The 22,945-nt window shown below is 31.3% G+C and overlaps 1 protein-coding gene and 1 non-coding gene across 5 annotated transcripts in view; both read right to left on the reverse strand.

Moving 5' to 3' along the window:
• Nucleotides 1-22,945, reverse strand: part of LOC129976224 (netrin-1-like) — a 152,213-nt gene that overhangs the window by 75,286 nt on the left and 53,982 nt on the right. The gene's annotated exons all lie outside the window — the stretch shown is intronic.
• Nucleotides 16,335-16,407, reverse strand: Trnak-cuu (transfer RNA lysine (anticodon CUU)). Its single transcript has one exon. It is a non-coding gene; the product is annotated as a tRNA-Lys (tRNA).

Raw genomic sequence — 22,945 nt, forward strand, 5'->3', positions numbered from 1 at the left:
ATGTTTAAGGAGAGACTTTCTCCGAAAATTAGCTGAATCACAATTCCGTTAAAGTATGCGATTTTCAAGCTATGTGGCAGCTCAATTTTACATAGAAATGAAACAATGAGAAGCGAGGAAAGGACCCAATTCAACAAAGAAGTTATAGTAAGTGTTATTTTATAAGTTTGTTTCTAAGTGGTTAGGAAAAAAATTAAATTGATAAACGTGAAAAAATTAAAATTATTACATACATATACATAAATGCTTAATTGCAATTTTTGTAACTATATGCATATATTCAATATATTTTTATGCACTATTTGTTTTATTTTCATTTAGAACAAACTTCAACACATTTCAGTAATGTATAACTACGTTAAAATTCCAAAAAATTCCTAAAATTCCTACGTTAAATTACCTAAAAATTCCGAAACATATTCCATTATTGAAGAATGAATAGAAAGAACTTATTTATTTGACTTTCATTCGGAGAAAATAACATTTACAAAGATGTGTTGTTGCCATTCTTCATATAAATGTATAATGGTGCATTACAACTGTCTTTTTGCCACTTTCTTCAATACTTCTAACGCTGCACTTTTTTTGAATTTCAGAATTATTTCCTCTTCAGGTATCCGACTAGGTTCAGAGACGAATTTTTAAAACGTTATACATACATATTTTTTTATTGTACCAAATAACTAAAACAGGCTTGAAAAGTCACTTTTAGAAGAAGAAAATACACTCATTTCCTTTAGATTTTCAAAAAAAAAAAAAAAAAAAAAAAAATCCTGCTTATTTAAAGAAAATTTAACAAAATTTTCAACGTCCGGAAAAACAGAGTAAATTAAAAAACAATGAAAATATTATTTTTTTTTCACCTGTATATAGCTCAAACTACATAAAATGTAACAGACCACAAGATAAAAATTATTTTAATAAATAAAAATTTTATGAGCATTTGAAGTTGCCCTTAATGATTTTTTTTATCACGATTCTTCTGTTTTGAACTGAAAGTGTCTGTAAAACATGTCTAAATGAAGCTATCTTAAAATCCGTGGTCTGTCACATTCTCAAAGGTTTTGGATTCTTGTATACCAAATTTCTTGAAATTTTATTGTATTCATGATATTTTATTGAAATTTCTTTGAATTGATTTTGAGATATCACGTTTTCCGTGAATCAATCCCAGTGAAAAATTCATTTTTCAGAAAATGAATTTAGATTTTGTATTTGTAAATTAGCTCATAAAATGCGCTAGAGACAAATGTAGTTTCCACGCTTTTTTAACGGAAGTGCCAAAAATAAGCAAACTACGGATAAGTAAGTAGAGAGTTAATATGAGCATATGAAACATTATATTGGAGAAGCGTTCTGTAAAAATAAAACAAATCACTTATTTTCGGTTAAAAATACCACTGTTTCCGATTTCATTTTTATTTGCTGTGTATTATTGAAACTATTTTATCCAATCTTAATGTATTAAGAACAAAGTCTGTTTTAGAATCTACGAAGTTTAGACTTTATTTTCAGATCATAAAAAAATTTCAAATTTTTCTGGAAAAAGCATTTTTACAACCTATTAGGATATCTTAAGAAAACTTTTCATTCGAGAAACAATTAACATGGAACGAAATCAGGGGAATAAGGCGGTCAAGGAAGTACTGATTTGACAGGTAATGTAATACAGGGAGTGGCTGGTGAACTGGAGCATTATAGCGATGGGAGATTCAAGATTTTCCAGTGACGAAAAGGTTTGAATACTTGTAAATATGATCTAGCTGAGTCACTATAAGTTTTTAACCTTTAATTGACAAATGGCTAATGGTTAATCTTAAATTAACAAAAGTTATAGTAAAATATTTTTAGATGAATATATTTAGTAGGATATAAATAATATATTTATGTGCTCTTAGAATTTTTAAAAATTAATTAATTCTTAGAAATTCATTTTAATTCTTATCCAGAAATCTGCGTAGAAAAGCACGCTTGTATCTATGAGATGCATTTGGAGTTCAGATCTCGCATCAGAATCAATGGAAGCTTGTTATGGAATCTCCTCTCATTAGCCAGTCAATTTATTTCGTTTTGAATATTTTTTATATCTAAAATAATTCTCTTCTCAAAACAGTTCTAAAATTAAAATACAGACCATTAATTATTCTTCTATTGTTGAATGCTAAAGAAGAATGGCATTTGCTTCGCATCCGCCTAATTTATAAAACGTAAATAAAGGTCTACCGCTCAATTTAGAAAAACAGATAAGTCGGACAATTATGTTTTTCAAAACGCTGTGATGCCATGGGACTGGTTTCTATCAGGAAGGTTCATTTTCACAGTGAAGAGAATATACGTAATACTATTAAAACAATGTGACTTAATATCTATGATAATTTGATGCCTGAAACGGAATCAAACTGTTTGTTAACGGAATAATAGACATGAAATTTTGTATAAGAGATTTCTTTCAAATGAATCACAATCAATATCTTCGGCGAACAAGTTTCTCGTCAAAGTTGGCTACTTTGTAATCATTTCTCCATATTTCTTTTAATTTGGTCTGGGCAGCATCTTAAAAGCAATTCATTTTACCACTATGTGAATTCTTCTACTCAGTACTGCAAAAGAAGTATTAAGAAAGAGTCTGCGACACATTCCAATGAAATGAACACAAAACTGATTTCAGATTTAGAAAGACACGCGCATGGTATTATCGAGCGTACTTCACAGTATCTGTAGGGATCGTGAGGGACTAAATAGAGTGCTGCGTGGGTGTCATTCTCTTGACCAGCGGGCAATTATTAAGAATGCAAACAAAACTCAAACCGTCTTTCTGATTGCATTTAAATTATTCGCTCCTATCACTTTATATGAAGAATCTATGGCCATTTGTAATAAGTGCAACAGTTTTAAGCAGTCTTATACCTTAAACTCAAAGATTATGCAAATTTAGCATGAAATACAGATTCCATGATGAGATGGTAGTAACAAGATAAGGATAACGAAACAATTTCTTCTACAAAGATCATTTATTTATTGCTTTATAGCTTCAAATTCTACACTTCATGCACGTAGGTGGTACATCCCCTCTGCCTTGCCATTTGTTATAGCTCCAAAGTCTGCCATGCATTCGGGGTCGACGTCATTCATTAATTAACGGCGATATTACTACAAGTTTCTTTCAGTAGCAAAGGTCGGGTGTAATGTTCAGGTGTGGCATTCGTGACACTTGTTCGAGTGGGCGGGTGTATGAATAACAAACCATCCCTCCCTCTAGATGAGGCACCTGCATCACGTAGGCCGACCATTCTTCCATCGTTATATAGGAAGGATTTCACCCACTCCAAATCCGAGCAATTTGGAGTTGTTTATAACTACAGAAAAAAAAAATTGTTATATCTTAAATCATTCTAGCTGATACATCATAACGGCTTTTGCTTGGAGGTGTTGGTGTTTCTGTTGTCAATGCGGAATCGTATGAAAATGCGGGGATTATTAATTCTGAAATTTGATCCTGAATTGTCATGAGAAAAAGGCTTTCATGTTTTATTGGGTATCAGATTCACAACAGATAACTATCAAGGCGAGATGGCAGTGTCGGCCTACGTAGACATGTATATATGAAAAGAATGATTTTTTCCCCTACTTTCTGCTTTTTAAAAATTTGTTATTGAGTTTGCCGAAGTGCAGACGTTTAACCGAGGACTTTATTTTCGGTATCAAGGGATAAATATCTTCATAGAGGTGATTTTTCAATTTTTGAAAAAGTTTTTGGTCAGCTAAATGTCTCGAGAATAACACTGATACAGGAAAAATTTATCTATTATCTCTTATGGTAGCTTTTATTATAGTTTCGCCATAATTTGCGATCAAGGAGATTTTTTTTGATGGATCTAGCAGTTTTGAGCCATGATCAAATGATGAAGACGTTTAAGCTAATACTCCCTCTCTCCCCACACCGGAGAGATATGTTTTGTTCGGATGTATTTGATGGGCGCTAGATCAGATTACTCGGCGATTCTTTAGCAGTCAGATTTCGAACTTGGAAGTCTCAACATCGAAACTTCTCTACCAAACCACTGGAATTCCTGGTATGCTAATAGCACTGAATTATACCTTAATGTCTATCTCTTTTGGTAACTTTAGTTTAATTATAGTTTCGCCATAATTTGCGATCCGAGAGATATTTTTTGATGGATCTAGCAATTATGAGCCATAATCAAATGATGAAGACGACACCTAAGCTAGCACTCCCTCTCAATACTTCCACCTTACAACAGAGAGAGAGAGATCTTTTGTTGAGATGGTTTGATGGCGCTAGATCGGCCTACTCGGCGATTCTTTAGTAGTCAGATTTCGAATTTGGAAGTCTCAAGACTGAACCCTCTCTACCAAACTACTACAATTCTTGGTAGTTAAGAGTGTTTAGTTGTAGCACTGAATATATAACTTAATGTCATAATTCCTAATGTAATTAGTAATCCTTTTCATATCAAAGATATTTAGACCTATTGGCTGAAGATAAATAGCAAATAAAAAAATTTCAATAAAAGATTTCCGTTATGGTTTCTTATTCTATGGATTTTGATCTTCAATAGAGTCATGTGCATCGTGCTCTTATTCAAAAGTTCATGTTAATATTAATGACGCATTTATACCTGATTATTCAACATCAATAAACAAAAATGCTTGAATCCATCTTGACTGAAATATTTTCTAATTTTTTCCAAGTAATTTTATTTAATTTCTTAGCATTTATTCATATTCCATCTTATTTTTTACATCTATAATGTACATACCATGGGCATGAAAAAAGAAATTCTGAAACAGAAAAGGATTTCGAGTAGAACCACTGTTTGTTCCCTTGTTTTTCTTGTATATTAGCGCTATCTGGGGCGTTTTGTGCTTCGTAAGATTAGTGAGGAAAGTTGAGTTGTCTGCCTTTCTACTGATTGGGTCAAAATGCAAAATGTAGCTCTATTTATTTGTTGAATTTTCGAATTCTGGTGATCCAGACCGACAAACATAATTCCAAAAATGCGTTTTTCAAATTCAAAGTTTAGTTTATTTATATTAACGTCCCGTTTTAAAGCAGCGCTAGGGCTATTTTGGGACGGACGTTGTACGATGAGATGACGCGGACGACACCTGAGCTTCCCCTCTCTCTCCAAACTTCCACTCCATATCAGCGGCAGGACGTTTAGCTCCGATGGATTTAACGAGTACCAGACCTGCTTACACGATGGTTCTTCTACGGAATCGGGTCTCGAAGCCGTGACATTACCACCACGCCACCTTGGCCCTTTCGAACTTAAACGGGCCTGAAAGAGGAAGTTAGTAAAAATCTTGAAGTTTGTCAATTTCACTATTTTCTGTGTAATTCGTGTATGAGAAATTAAAAGTTAACTAGACAGTAGATAGATTCTTCTACAAATGCTAATAATAAATCCCGTTTTTTAGTTTTACTTGTGCATGCTTCTGAGTGAGAAAAGTAATTTTACAACTAAGCTGAGCATATTGCGAATAAAACATATTTATATTTGGAATTCGTGACTCCTTTGAAACATTTTGTTATTCGTTTCCCTCTAATTTCAAATAAATATTATATTTTGCCTTTTAATGGCGACCAGATATTCATTTCTTGTATACAAATATTGCAATAGACCTGAATGAAAATTCTAGAACATTTCGATAATCTAAATGATCCGCCTTATCACTCTGTTTCAATGGTGACATTTTGAAAGTCTTTCTACAGATACGATTACTTTCAGGTTAAATTTTTGAAAAACGATGTAAAACAGTTATTTTCAAAAAAATTTCGCATAAAAGAGATTGGAAAAACATTTATGAAACCAAAATGTACCATTTAAATGCCAAAAGTTTTTTTTAAAATTGAAGTAATGGGGCTTTCAATGATTTGATTCGAAACTGATCAAATAATTTGTGATTTATTCAAAATCTTGCAACTAGCATTTCTATCCCCTCTTTCAATATTGAGATTAGACTGGTAAATAGTGTCAAATCTTCCCTATTTTTTAACATTCTGAATTTCTTTTTAAATGAATAGAGTATTTATTCTCTAGTTCAGGAACTGCAGAATATATACAGAAATTATTAACCAAATTTAAATAGAAAAAATATGCACTAGATTTTAATGTGAGGCTTTTCGTAAGAAAATTATGCCAAAATTTAAATTTAGAGAAAGCGACATTTAAAGACATGCAATGACATTAAGACGTGGGTTATGCAAATAAAAAATTCAATATAACTAATCCCAAATAATGAAAGTAGAAACAAAAATTGGAAGATTTTATGAAGTAAATTGTTCAAAAATTAAGAATATCGGATTAAAAAATTTGATATTTTCACAAAAAAATATAGTATTTCAACGAGCCATCTAACTTATCATAATAACTCAACAACGAAACTGGTTCAGGGGATGAAATTTTGTATATCACTTTTATTTCAAAATTGTGGATCTATTTTTGATTTTCGGCAAAATTCATTCATAGGAAGGAAATATGTACCCTAATTCCGTTCAGTATATTCAGAAGCTAAACATAAACGCGTCGTAAAGTGAATGCACGTAAGAATGTATATAATGAGTACACAGCACTCTTGCTGATTTTCTCCACGTTGCTCTGAGTACGAGCATTTTTATTCTAACTTCGAGGGGTTTCAACTTTCTCTTCCATCATAAAAAAAATGTCTGTCCTGTTTGAATGCGAAGCCAGTTAATGCATTTAAGGTATTCGACTAGGTTGTAAAGATGCTTTTTCCAGAAAAATTCGATTTTTTTTTCTTATGATTTGAAAACAAAATCCAAATTTCGTAGATTCTGAAACCAACTTTGTTTTTAATATATGTAAGATAGAACAATATATATAATAGTTTCAATAATACACAACAAATAAAAATGAAATCGGAAGCAGTGGCATTTTTAACCGAAAATGAGTGAATTATTTTATTTTTACCGTAAAATTCTCCAAAATAATATTTCATAATTTTATATTAATTCTCAACCTACTCAACCGTAGTTTGCTTCTTTTTGGCCTTTTTATTAAAAAAAACGTGAAAAACTACATTTGTTTCCAGCGCATATGGGTGAACGCATTTACAAGTAGAATATCTAAACGCATTTTCTGAAGAATGAATATTTCACAGGGATTGATTCACGGAAAACACGATATCTCAAAATTAATTCAATAAAATTTAATGAAATTGTAATGCGTGTATCCAAAACTTTTGAGGGTGTCATAGACAGCGGATTTTAAGATGGCATCATTTAGACTTGTTTAACAAACACTTTAAGTTCAAAACATAGACAAATTTTGACAAAAAAAATCACTAACGGCAACTTTAAATGCTCATAATTTTTTAAAATAATTTTTATTTTGTGGTCTGTTATATTTTTTGTAGTTTGAGAAATATATAGGTGAAATAAAAATTGAATATTCCCATTATTTTTTTAACTTACTTTGTTTTTCCAAACATTGAAAACTTTGCTTCATTTTCTTTAAAAAAGTAGTTTTTGTCAAAAATTAAAGACAATGAGTGTATTTTTTCTTCTAATATTGACCTTTCAATTATGTTTTAGCTATCCCGTACTATAAAAAATATTTATGTATCATTTTTTAAAAAAAAATTCGTCTCCGAACCTAGTCGGATACCTTAATTTCTGTACTGCAGTAAGAGAACGCCAAAGCGACTGCAATTCCTTCTGGTTGACTAAAGGTTTTATTCTTTTCATCGAATCACAAAATCTTTTGTGATCATTGACTCACAAGAGTTAAATCTATTATGGTTTAATAAACAGAATTCCTTTGCGTGACCCCACACACTGCAGTCGCGTGATTCAGCGCATAAGTTGTTTCAAAAGAGACCGGATTTGATAAAAGGCTCAGGAGGATTTCCTAAGAATCGGAGCAAGAAAGTTCTGAAAGTGGATAGATTCTCTGTCATTTTTCGTGAAGATAGAAATTTCTCCCGCTATCTCTTTCGAATGCCAGGCCATTTTTGCGAGAAGAAGATTTAACAAGTCGCTTTAATCTTTCTAAAGTTGATTCGTTGCCGGAATCTAAAATAGATAAAGAGATGTTAACACTGTTTATAGTGGAAGTTGTAACACATGAACGACAACGAAAGTGTTAACAAATTAAGAAACTCAAAATTCAATAACGACAAATCTTATTAAATGGGATTACATTTTATTAATATTCGATAGATTTAAAAGATCTTGCGATCTATTTCCAGGTGCATGGCGTCTCACTTTAGGTCATTTGTGAGGATTACAAAAAGATAAATGCCATAGCTTTCAATATGATGAGTATTCAGTATTTCAGTACAGTGCAACATATTTGAAGACTAAAATTTAATACATGAAGAAAGATTTTTGTGTCTTAAATATGTATTTAATAACGACAAATTTATGCAATTGAGGTTAAAAATTTAATTAAATAGCATTTTTTACTTTCTCATATATAATGTATAGAAAAAATATTATAATCGTCAAAAACACTCGAATTCGAGATTTTGAACGAATTTACACGGATTTGATCTCCCTGATTTCGAAAAATATATTTTTGGAAAATGTCTGCTTGTATATATTGTTGTTCCTAATGGCACTTGTCAAAAACAAGCCCACTGACTTTAGAAGTCGGTGATTTTAAGCTAGGGGTGCGTCATTGTCTTTTCAGTAGTGCCATCTAGGGCCGAGAGTACGGCTTAGCTACTCTCGCACTCTACTATGCGCACTTCATTCATCCACAGATCGTAATTTAGACCTGAATCAGAAAACGATCACCCCTGCTCCAGTACTCCCAATGGTATCACTCTCGACAGGGAGGACTTTGTGATCACGACAATGTGTGCCAGCCACTACACACACGGAGAGTCTTAGGCCGGCGGGGTTCGAACTCGCAATCCAAGGGACGCGAATCCAATGCCCTACCAACCAGGCTATCCCGGCCCTTCTGCTTGTGCATGACAAAGATACGTAAAAAACGTTTTTAACAAGATGGATGAAATTTGATTTATGGTCTTTACACCTTAATTTATAGATTTCTATCAAATTTTATGCAAAAATCTATTAAAAGGAATTCTGTTTGTCTGAATGTTCGAATATAATACGATAACTACAAAACGATGAGAGTTAGATGGATAAATTCAAATACGCAGACGTAATATCTATAGTGTATACACTATCAAAATTTCAGCCAAATCGAACGAGCGGTTGAACGTCTGCACATTCAGAAGCATGTAAATGCATTAAGAAAAAAATGCTTTAATATATAATATAAAATATATTAAATATATCAAATTAGATGTGTGATTTTGCGATTGCAATTTTAATTTTGTGTCAGATTTTCGTTTCTATCGGTGGTGAAAAAAGAGTAAAATACAAATTCACCTTTATTAGAGAGCATGCAAGAAAGTTTGGGGAAGACCATTCTTATTGGTCATTAAGCCTATAATTGACTGCCGAATAAAGAAAGCAGAAGTTGCTATTCGTTAGAAATAAGTGCTATTAAACTTAGGCTGTTAATTTTTATTGGTTAATTTTATAGTACATTGTCAATAACCGCTTACTTTTGCATGATGAGTTAACTGAACTTTCATATTTGTCAATTACAAATGCTCAAGTTTTCACTGAATCATATTCATGATTTTAAATTTTTTTGCCCATTTATTTGTACTGGGAATATTTTTTTTTTTTTTAAATCTCAGCATCAATTAGACTACTTCTTTGTTTCATTTTCCGATTGTTTTCGAATCAAACTGCAATATTTTAAGTCATTTCTATATATAAGTTCTGACATTAAACAGACAACACTTTTTCAACGTTCCCTTTTAAGGTTTTGAAATAATGAAATTCAAAGTTTCCTAATCCAATGTTTTAGTCACAAAAGAGTAAAATTTTTTTTGTTTAAATGCCAAGATTAATTTGCTAAATATTGATATGGAAATTTTAAAATCCAAAATCCTCAAATCCGACAATCAAAGGTCCGATGTAGTTACTTATTACTGAGCCACGAGCTCAATAACAAATGACGACGCTTCTCAACACAAACACATACAAGACACAGTTGAAGCGTACACAACAACAGAACTTGCTGCAAAAAGCAGCAGCACCAAACAATAAATCGGTAATAAACAACCGTAACAGCATAAAGCATTCACACCCACAGAGAACTCAACTCGAGATTCTCCTGACTGCAGGATTCGTTGATATACAATGGCAACAAATGACTAAATGATGTCTAAATATTCGATAACTGCAACTCTGTCCCCGGTTTTTTTTTTTTTTTTGTTTTTTTTTTTAAGTTTTCGTGACAGGGCAAAGAATGTTCTAGAAAAATCGACAGAACTCCCTTGTTAATGGAGTCATCTTCAAAACGTCTGTAGATTCTTGAGACATCTATTTTATCGCCAAAGGGTCGCCAAGTTTGTTTTCAAGGTTGGAGAGTCATTGCTGCGAGGTAAGTTCAGAGTTATCTGTAAAGCTATCTTTCTTACGATAAAACTAACTCCGTTGGAAAGCAGCATTATAAATTCGTAACGATGTGATTAATAGAGAGGGAGATTGTATAAATATTTAGACATCCTTATTTTTGCATTATTTTCATTCCGTTCTAATAAATAGGTTTTAGATATTTTTATAATTTTATGTCATCGTATCTTCTAAAGAGGACAAAATGCAAATTGAGAAACTCGTTTTTACTTGATATATTTAAACATTGTCTACTATATTTTTATCTGCAAGTTTCCTTGCTGTGGAATATCTACTTATTTCAAACAAATGGAAGACTTGCTACAAATACCTTCAATTTTTTAAAGATTTATTTAGGAAGCTTAACAAGCATCTAATTTGTTTATTTAATTTTGAAGAAAAAGTCATATTGAAATTTTAGGATAACTTTTGGAATAATTTTGAGTTTTCATTTTTTTTTAGAAAAATATTATGATTTTATTCGAATTTCAAGACGAGTAACTTAGGTCATATCTAATTAGCACAAGTTAGTCAAAGAATATTAATGATTAAAATTGTATTTATTGTAAAATTCGTGTTAGTCTTCCAAGTGTTTATAAATCCTTATTAGAATACTTCGTGGCAATTCACACGCATTTTAAGACAAAATGAATTCATTCATTCGATCAAATAATCGAAATATTACATAAAGAAGAAATATAACGTTTCTTTTAAATAATGTAATCAAATACCAACATTTCAAAACTACAAAATCCTGTATTTTATATCGGTTCATATCACTTTTCTTTTATTAAAACAAACTTTACAGAATTCAATAAGAATCAGCTGTTAGATTTTTTTATCAACTTCTAGCATAGCGTATTAAGTTTACATTAAACTGCAATGTTCATTAAACCACAATGTTCAAAGCATTAAGTAAACATTCAACCGCGGAGTAGGAGAGAGATAAAAAGAGAAGGGTACACTCGGGAGAAAGTTTCCAACGAATTTGCTATGATGATTATTATTTTTATCTTTTTTTGAATGATCAATTACAGTTGGATGGAGCTTTTCTAAAACTGATAATAAAATTTTTGAAGCGTGTTTCAAAGTAATTCTAACGGAAAATTTTTCACAAATTCTACTGCAAATGCAAGGAAAAAGTATTGCCATTTAAGGGCACTAAAAAAAATCTCGAATTGTAATTCGATTGGATACTACATTCCATACATACCTGAATTCACAAAACAAATCTGTAAAGCAGTTTGCAAATTTGTATATGTCTTTGACCATGATACCAAAACGTAACGAGCTAGACGTGTGAAATCTGGTGTGTGGTTTTTACACTATATTTTAAGATTTATGCCAAATTTTGATCGCCATCCACTGATGGAAATCATCTCTGTTCATTTGTCAGTATTCATGTGAATGCGATAATTCATTAACGGAACTGGATAGATGAAACAAATCATCGAATTGTAAAAATTGTAGAGTAATAACATATTTTTAATTCAACATGTCAAAGATGAACCTTCTTTCATTTTGGCAGACCGCGAAATGACCATTTAATTTGTGAATATCTGAATGCCATCATTCAAAAATGAAACTACTTAGAAGCTGAAATTTGGTTTGTGGTTTTGTTACTAATATTGTCAACCTGTCCAAAACTGCCGATTTAGTTGGATAAAAGGAAAACACTCAAATTAAATTCTGTTTTCTTCGATGTACTGCGAAATACAAGACGCATTAAATTGTGTTAGTATTGGAGGAAGTCGAGAAGATATCATTTTTATTGGCTTATTATTTAAAAGTTTTAAAAAAAATTAAATATTCTAACGCAAATTTCAAGTTATTATATAAGTACGTTATTTTTTAAGTCACGTGGTATGAATTCAATACAAAAACATCATGTTCTCACATGATTCGTATTTCACAATCACCAACATTTAGAAAAGCAATGGTTTTTGACCATCTTAAAATCAACCAGGTTCTAAATTTTTTTCTCGAGGCCAGAATTTTTTGTTTAAAACGGTTTTAAACAATCACGTGACTATAAGATTACTCATGTGTTGATATTTAGAAAATGATTTTTTTCTCATTTCAAATCTTTCGAGCTCCAAAACATTACTTTTTCCATCTAAAAGAATTGAAAATTAATATATATATATATAGAAACTTTTGATACCTCCCCTCGCGTTTCGTGTTGTTTCCCGATTTCTTTTTTGTTCTTTTTTTAAGCGATAACTTCTTCCGACCCTATCCTTAATTGGTCAGACAGGAGAATCGGATACATGGCAGACATTCGCGCTAAGTTGTAACTTTTTGTTGGTGATAAATCGACAAATATGAAAACCTCCTTTATCATTTTCTAATAACCCTAAATATAAAAAAATGATGCCTCAAAAGCGATAAATCATCAATTTTCTGCCAATGCATTTTGAGATTTCAATAATCTCAAACCAAAACATTATATTCTCACATGATAAAGAAACAAAAAGAAAAAGAAAACAGCTATGTGTATACAAAGGTGTTGATTTTTCAAAGGGAATTTAATGTATATTTTTGCATTTTTTTCAATCCCATTACATTTATTTAATCAAATATATGGTCCCTTTTACTTCAATTGCAGAAAATATGATTTTTTTTGAAATCTTAGTTTTTATTTTTCTGTATATTTTTGAATAGTTTCAGTGTCTCTTCGACATTATATCAGAAGTGAATGATTTATTTCAATTCCTTCGGGAAACCTATTAAGGGATATATTAAAATATCTAAAAGATCCGATTTTCAAAGAGTAAAAATCATTTCTACTAATAATAAAGAGTCTGTCTCGCTCTCTCTCTCTCTCGTCTGTGTATGTGTGTGTTAAGCTCTACAATACAAACCGGGCACTTTGAACTGTAAGAATGTGAATTTCGGAATAATATTTGTGAATTCTTTTTAGAATTGTAATTACTTCCATTATTTTCTTTTGAAATTGCATTTTATCTATTAACGGGACATAAATTTCCCACTTGCATTCAAAATGCATAGTCAAAGGGTTAAGTATTGATTATGATGATACAGATATTAGCTTGTATTGTTATACTGTAAATTTTCGGAGTTAGAACGTCAATTTTCATTTATTTTATATCTATTTAATTTATACTTTTTGTTATATGATAAAGATAATGTTTCTGATGGGTTTTCCTTTTAATAAATCGAAAATAAATGTTCCACCATTCATAAAAGTATTAATGGTTTAATCGTTTTAAATGAAAACAATCAACATATAATTAGTATTAAATTATGCAATTTACCTATTTCTTATCAATAAATAACTCATTCGCGATAGGATAAGTAACACGAAAAATTTGATTTATTAAATATAAATTACTAGCAAAAAGGCGACGTGACGCATTAGCTCACGCAAAATTAAATAACTAAAAATTTAAATAATGATGCAGCTTTATACTGGTGATGTTAAAATGTTACGAGTGCATTAAAAAATCATTTTGAATAACAGTTTCCTTGAGAAAGTTTCATATTCTTCAAAATGAATTTTACATTCCACCTGGAGAGCTGTCGAAAAACAAATCGGATATTTCATAATCTCCAGTTCTTTTATGTAATTCAATATGACTATTGTGATTCTTCGCAGGTTAAAGAAAAGACAAACCAGCTACTTCTAACAAAATGAACTTAAAAAAAATAATTTAAAAGAGAATTTTAGACTTAAATGGTTTTTATTTATTTCTTCAAAAATAAAATTGAATTTCGGCTGTTTTGTTCTGTATGAAAAGGAGAAGAAGAAGACAGATCGAGGAAATGAACGCTCGAAGGGAGAAGAATAATAAGTGCAAATAAAAATAATCGGTGATCAAATTACGCCGCACAGCTTGGAGGAGACTAGAATAAAAACCCAACCGCGTCGTTTGGAATCATTTGCGCGTTTAATGCGAGCTGAAATTTGGCGAAACTAACATTTACACTCTGTGACCAGAACCATTGATGGGGAAATACTGAAAGTGGACAAATGGAAGTCCGAAGAATTTTTAACACTGCTTTTTCTTACTGCCAATTGTTATTCTAACCCACTTTCATTCTTTTAAAATGCCGTTTTGGTCCTTACTACATTCTTTTCTTGGGAGTTTTGATAACATATTTTGAAATGATATTAAGATTGGAATTTATAGCATCATGTAATAAATATAATGTTATTAGTTCTTGTAAAAAAATCTCATAAAAAACTGAGAACGTCGGTCGGTATCGATTGGACACCGGAGCCTGTTTAGTTTGTTCTCCTTTCCGCATTTTAGCAGGGAACTTGAAAATTTTTCATGACTTTTAATCATTTTCCATGGTGATTACTCAGAAAAAGATGTGTGGTTCTAGGTCAATTAAAAGAGAGGCACTTTATCATTATAAATAGCTGTCTTTCAACAAACAATAGTTCACTAAAGTAAAACAAACTTCCGAAAGTACTATCGTACAGTTGTTTGACATTGAATGTAGTGTTACTGGGTTCACAGCGGAAATAAATCAATTATTCTAAAATTGTTGTGTCCAAGTATTTCGTTACACAGCATTTGCTTGTCTGTTCATAAACAAATTTTCAATCGATTCTCGTGTTTTGTGCAGAGCAAATAGTTTGAAACGATGGTTCGTAGAAAAGGTCTAAGCACTGATGAAATTGCTAATTTGTTGCAAGTTTTCTGAGAATGAATCGGATGGTGATAAGCTGTCTTGTTCTAATTTAGATTCCGATGAAGACATAAAATTGCGTGAAAGTGATTGCGAAGAATCTGAAGAAGTAATTTGTTTTGTTACAGTTTTATATGATATAAAGGGTCATAATATATGCTACATTACATGAAATAATATTAAAAAGCCTTAAAACCAAACCTTATTGAACAGTTGTCCTGTAATTATTTAGCTGTTACAATTATTTTACATATTTTATATCGCGGTGTCGAAACGACACCGGCGGATGTTTAAGGGTAATCGAAATCCCGGAAAATTTAATGTTAAGATTTTTTTCTTCATCGAATAAGAGCTTGATTTTAAGTTCATAAAATGTTTTATAAGTTTTCAAAATTAAAAATAAATGTATATGTTTACATTTCACATTTTGGCCCTAAATCAGCTGAATACTATTTTCAATTTGATTTCGAATGTTCAAATTTGAATTTTATGCTTTTATAAAAAAAGACTCGAACACATTTAGTGAAGAAAAGATAAACACTTTTATTTATTGTAAATGGTTGCGATTTCATTCTCACAAAATAACAAGTATGTAATACTTCTTATAAATAAGGTAGTAATTTAAGTTACACATACATGAATTATTTCTTTTTTTCTTGAATGTTTGAATATTATTTAGTTTTAAAACTGAAAACGTGCTTTTTACATCCATTAACATATTGCTTGATATTAAATGGGTTATTTATTCGTACAAACCTCTTAAATGCGTTAAATTGATATTTATTTGTCAAATATTATCATCGAAAAGCATTTCAAAGAATTTGAAAGCTTGTTCCAAATTAACCGTTTGTACTCGGGAAAGTAATTCGATGCCTGATTATTCACCTAATACAAAGACTTGTTTATAGCTCCGAAAAATATATATAAATTTAATTGTTTTAAATTGAATACTCCCGTTTAATTAATTTGCATCTTTTTACTACTTTGCAGGTATTTTTAACAAACAAAATTAAATAAATAAAACGTCAAAATGATGCACCATCTTGAATGATGAGTGAGAGTCACCATCCGAGTGCAGAGAGTTAATATGTTTGAATTTCTGCGTATTATGAAAGAAAGTATTTCAATTTTAGTTTACAGACAAGTTTTGAGAATAAATGTTACGTTTAGCTCAGAATGAGGGAGGAAAAAAAAAATCAACCGCCCAACGTGGGGCTCGAACCCACGACCCCGAGATTAAGAGTCTCGTGCTCTACCGACTGAGCTAGCCGGGCTTGAATGCTCGTTTTAAAGTTAACTAATCGACACTTGAAATGTCTTGCCTTTGTCCTGCCATCTGCTCATTTTCAAGTCTGTCTCTCTTCTTATCAGATATAATAACAGGTGTTGATTTTTTTTTTATCTTTATACTTTGATATTTTGTCCACTTTTTTTGTGTGAACCTCACAGTTTTAAGATATTTTGATGAGGCTGAAAGAAATGGTTTTCTTTTATTTGAATTAAAATGAAAGGAAAAACTAGAAAAAAATAATAAATAATAAAAGTAATTTAAGAGAGAAAATCAGTTTACTGATTACAGCATTTAAAAAAAATACGAAAATTAAGAGCGTTTATTGAACTAAGAAATAGAAAGCCGGAAATACAAATTTTATAGTATTTATTCCATTTACATAGAAATTCCGAATCTATTAAATGATTCTATTTTTTTAAAGATTTATGTTTTTATTTCATTAGATAGGCATTTTATGCATTCAATATTATATTAAACATATTAGTTTTCCCTTCCCTTTACCCCTTCAACAGCGGGTTTTAATTACAGATGGGACATATATGTTCCCTAAGTAGTCAGAAGGTTAAAAAACTATCAAAATATTTTCAAAAAGTTTTTTTATTTTACTTCTAGATGCGTTTAGAGATCAACTGATTTACCAAGAACATTGGTGGCATTGAATTTCAATAACATCTTCAATAAATATCTTAATGCCTAGGATCTCTTCGACAAAGTATTTTTGTAGTTGATATTAAAACAGTGTTATTTTAACAGCATTTCAATATTATGTTGGGTGAATCTTCTTAATGGTGTCAAATCCTGTGACATCATAGTTATTAAAAATAAAAATGTCCGTGTCATCTAACATTCGGGGCACTATAACTTAATTTCTTGTTTCATAGGTATCAACATACATAGAGGCGGCCTGGTGGTGAGGTCTCTGATTTGGAACCGGAGGATTTCATGTTCGAGCCCCGATTCTCCCAAAGTACCATCGTGTAAGTTGGTCTGGTGCACGTTAAATCCGTCGGGGCCAAACGTCCTACCATTGGTGTGGTATGGAATTTTGGGGAGGGGGTGCCATCTCAGGTGTCGTCCTCGTCATCTGAGCCCGGTTCAAAATGACGAGGTCCGTCCCAAAATAGCCCTAGTGTTGCTTTTAAACGGGGCGTTTATATAACTAAACTTAATGTTTGCTTTCTAAAGAATTTTTTTATAATACTTATGTAACTGTAAGAAATGACTCTACACTATCGCTGAAATTGATGCTGTATTACACTGCCATAAAATATTCAAAGAGTTTCAAAATCAAAACTTTTTTTGATATCCGCGAAACTAAATCGCTTCATTGAATGTCATATCAATTATGTTGCGTGTTTAGTGTCCCAACACAGTGCTCAGTAAAGCAAAAATCCAATTAATTTACTCGCGAGATGAATTAATTCAACTCACTTCGCATCACACACACACGAAACCAAGCATCAGAATAAAAAAGTTAAAAAAAAAAAAGCTTTGGTGAGCAATTTATTTCAAATCTGAAATTATGCTAACAAAGCTGAAACCACAAAAAAAAAAAAAAAAAAAAAAAAAAAAAAAAAAAATCCCTTCTAAAGGAACTTCGAGCCAAAACTTCCTGGGCATTTTTTTTAAGGACAGAAAAGCTTTTGCCGGCAGACCTATACCGAGCCGGTTTTTAATTACTTTTTTATCCCATTCTTATCCGCATTTGCTTCTTAAAGCAGAAGAGCTTTCCCGGTCGTCATAATTAATTAGTCATCTTTGGTAAGTTCTGGCGGAAGCGGTTTTCTGCGGGATTTAGCTTAAATCTCTGTGATTAGTGTTCACTTACACAAGCGGGGAAGTTTTCAATCTACTCTAACTTTATATTGCATTGAGGAAGTTTGAAATAAACATTTTTGTTTTGTATTTAGCGTTACTCCTTTTAATAATGCAGATTGAGTTAATAATCCATACAAAAAAGAATATATATAGTCCCTTTAAGACTCTCCCCTTATAGTTAGTTCCCAAGAGACTTGTCCTTTTTGAATTGAGCACTTAAAATGATAAAGGTTTTAAATACCACAAGCAGAAATGCTTTTTTTTTTGGCGGCCAAGGGCCATATTTGGCTCTGCTACACCAAGTGAATGTGGAACCAAAGAGCAAACTATGAAAACACACATATTAAAATGTAAAAGCAGAAGGTATCAATATTAAAATGCAAATAGTATATGTGAAGTATGTAAAGGTAAAATATATTTAATTCTAAGTTTACCATGAGTTGGCATGTACCTATTTCTACCAAAGGGGTCCAAATGACCCCTATCGATATTTAATTAGAAAAAATATAAATTGACCAATCCATGATGAAGTTAAAATAGAAAAAACTTTATATTTTCAAAATATTTGTTGAGGTGTGTATGATAAAAAGGCAGCTCCTCTGCGTTTATTTACTAAAAAAAGTGTTTATTTACTAATCTAGGTCTTCAAGACCATCTATTCTACTATCATCCTTGACAAAGACATTGACTCTCACATCTTCTTACTAACAACCTATTGTAGCTTCTATCTGACTGACCTTCGGCTTCGTCTTCTTGCTTCTTATAAACACACATTTTACTAACACATAATTATTTCTATATTTATACTTACATCTATGTGCGTCCCTATCACGCCGTTACATATTTAAATATAAATGTATGTATTTTCAACAATATTTATTCGAATGGTCAAAATAACCCCTTCGGTAAAGGTAGATATACTATATATATTCCTCCAAAACTAAAAAAAAGATAATACTTGAGATTATATGTCTTATAAATAAATGTAAGTAAAAATTGATTGAAATATTCTCATAAAATACGGCAATCATTTTCTTGAAGAAAATTAAAGAAAAGTTTTCTCAGAGGGGTCAAAATGATCCTTTGGTAAACCTAGTGTTAAGTGATGCCTGAAAAACGAAACATTGAATCCGGATAGAAAGTCAAAACATGAGCAGAAGTTGAAAATTACTAGATATAGGTATAAAAGCTAATGATTTTTAAAAATTTAAAAATATTTGGGTGGCATTTCTCACCCACTCGGTCTGGCAAAGTGAATGGTGATGGTTTAAAAAGGTGTAAATGAGAGGAATTAAAAGATGGACACACGATTAAAATATGATTTATAGTAAAATCTACATGACATGTGGGACGCTTTGATGCCACCTCACCAGAAATGCTTGGAAAATGAGAAAAAAGTTTATCAGTTGTAGAAATGCCCACCCTAGCGATTTCTTTACAAAGAATAGTAGTAAAGAGCAGGATCTGCAAGAATTATCGACCCCTAAAAGAATGCATAGTTACAAACCTTTAAAAGATAGTTCAAAATGTGTGGTGCTGGATTAGTATGAATTTCATACTTTGTTAATTAGTGTCAAACATTATTGGAACTACGGAAAATTTAATAGCGCCTTCTTATTTCACATTCTTCAATATTTGCAGTCAAACGTTATTTTAAAATAATCACCTTACCTTACCCTATTGGCCGTAATCAGCATATATGTCTAGGAAATCATATTTCATTCCCTATTGGGAAAATAAATTTTATTTTTGCGTGGGTTTTTGTAGAAAGCAGTATATTTGTACATGAAATTTAAAATTTTAAGTATGCAAAGCTCAAGTCAAAAGGATTCATACAATTCGTTAAAAGTCGATGAATATTAACTTTAAATTCAGTTTCTCAATATGTACATCATAGAATTCCTACTTGATTCTAAAATTTATTTTCTAATTTTTTTTTAATCGCTTACAGAAGTTTTCAGACGAAAATGGAGAGATAAAAATATTTTTCATTTTTGCCGTATAAAAATTTAAAAATTCTTATATGAAAAAAAAATAAATAAATAAATAAAAATAAAATAGAAGTTCTTCAGTGACTTAATATATCAGAATAATTTTCTGCAAAAGTAATCTAAAATATTACAGTTCAGCTATGCATTCCATCTTTCTCATCTTTTAGAGTTGATCGCTTCTGATTCGTTTGGAATGGAGTTGAAATGAATAGATAGAAGGCGAGGGATATATTTAACATGATGGTCACAGCCGTCCAGTTTTTGAGTATTTGCAATTAAATGGCGACTATAACTGAATGCTTTCATAAATAAAAAGAAAGTATTGTTATTAATGCATTGAACAAAAAATAATTAAGCTTCTAATAGACGACTGAAATAGTGTGCACAAAAACTGATTCTGTGCACGCTTTTTTATGTCTTGAAAAGTTAAAATGTATTCGCTTTCGTAATTATATGGCGATAATGGCAACTACTAATATTTCATATAATTTTCATATCCTAATTTCTTATTTCATACCAATATCTTTTTAAATCATTTTTCATATTGCTGCCAGTTGTTGCTATTGTGACCAGATATTTAATCTGTAAGCATTTTTATGAATTTGGCAAAATTTTGTTATCGCTATGAAGTTCTGTGAGTATATCTTTTTGATTATACTAGGAAAAGGCTTAATCACTATGATGGACTTTTGAGATGATCTCTTATACATTTACAAGAATTGTGGAAATGAATTCACATTAAAACTTCGACGGCTATTATCTTTTGGTTTTAAGAATAGAATTCAGAAGAAAAAAATAGAAAATCAACCTGGCAATGGCTGTTGTGACGGTTAGAGTCATTATTTGTTCTGGAGACAGAAAAAAGTCACGATAAGTAAGTTATGATTATAACCGTCGGAAGTTTTCCCAGAAAATCAAGGATAACATGATAAATTTCATTTTCTTATACTTAAATGACAATTTCCTATATCACTAACAAACAATAAAAAACTGCATTTCTGAGCTCGATTTTAGATCTAAAAGTGCACGATGTTAACCTTCTTTGCATGATAATGAGCATTTTCAAATTTCCGCCATATTATTTAGTGAATAAAAAATTGTACTCAAAACAGGTGTACTATAAATTGATTGTTGCTGACAACTTTTTTTACGATTTTTGAGTAATAAGAAACGTAGCTGTAAATAAATAAATAAATGTCACAATTATTATAGCGGGTTTGAGCTTGTCATTCCGCTGTTTGTTGTGGTTGGAAGAAGCGTGCGATTCTTTGAATATTTTTTTTTATTAATCTGAGATTTTTTGCTATTAAAAGCGATAAGAAGTGCAGAAGCTTAGAAGAGAGGGACACTGAAGATTTTGTACTGAGCTTAACGTGTAAATTTGCATGATAATGAACATTTCCATCGTTCAGTTTTTAAATTATTTTATATTATATATTTTTACTAGGGTTTTTTTTAAACATCTTTACTTTATTCTAGAGCATGAATTATATCACCCTGATTTATTTCACAAAAAAAAAAAAAAAAAAAATCATGCAAAGTAGGGTTTAAAATATTCGGGAAAAATTATAATGGTACAATTATTTTTATTTTATTTATGAGGATTAACATTACAAAAGCAAATTTGTTATTAATTTATAATGTCATATGATAAATTTAAATTTAAACATTCCCCATTTCCATTTCCAAACGATCTCAGCTTGTAAAAAAAGTGTATTCTTTTCACACATCTCAATGACATTTGTAAAATGGAGGATGGCAACGCTGTTGCCAAGAAATCGGAATTGGCAGACGGTGCGCGGGACACATGTTCCATCAGCGTCACAACATCGTGCAAGACACAAAGGAACGAGGGACGACAAAAGGGAAAAGAACTCTATCCATCTTGTCAGAGTGTTCTAAATGTCACCCTTTCTCCCCAACGACACCGCGGAATCTAAATTTATCTCCGGTTTGGATGATGCAAAACGCTAAAGAGAGACGAAGGAAGTGAAACAACGTCTTCCTACGCGGACTATCATAGCTCCTTTCTCCGTGGCTTTGAACTTCAGTTTAGAAATCGTGCCAGCCAAAAATCTGATGCTTGAAGTTTGATACTTAACGCGACCTGTATGTACTTGAAATAACAGCACATGTAGAAATGCAGCGGCGTTGCTGTCGTCTGCATAATATATTTTTCATCCTTTCATCATATTTGGAATTATTAAATGAATTATTTTGTTTTCGTATCCTATGACTGCTGACAGCTACCTCGTCATCAACTTCCTTTTATAACTACACCACTGTGGTTACTAATTTCAAGTCAATGGAGAAAAACTTCGTATTCTATAATATTACAGAAAAGGATCTTAACGCATCAAGCGCCACATCAGTCATCAATGACTGGCACTGAATTTTCCATTCGGCCCACATCAGCCACTGAATTTTCCGTTCGGGCTGTGCCAGTCACTGTTGATTAACGTTAAATTTCACGTACTGACAGCAACAGTCGCCGATGACTGATAGTATAAAAATTACATTCTTTTATTGAATCAATAAATGCGCTTAAAGTCTTCCTTTATATTTGAATGGGTTTCATTAAAACATAGACGTTTCGTAAACATACTATGTGTAGGATAATCTAAATCTAAACACTGAGAACATCGGTGGGGACCTCGGGTCAAACGGGAGAAGGTCAAACGGGCATTATCGGCGTGATGTTTAACGTGTTAA

The sequence above is a fragment of the Argiope bruennichi genome, chromosome 7, assembly GCF_947563725.1.
Source record: "Argiope bruennichi chromosome 7, qqArgBrue1.1, whole genome shotgun sequence".
In the NCBI taxonomy this organism is placed as follows: Eukaryota; Metazoa; Arthropoda; class Arachnida; order Araneae; family Araneidae; genus Argiope; species Argiope bruennichi.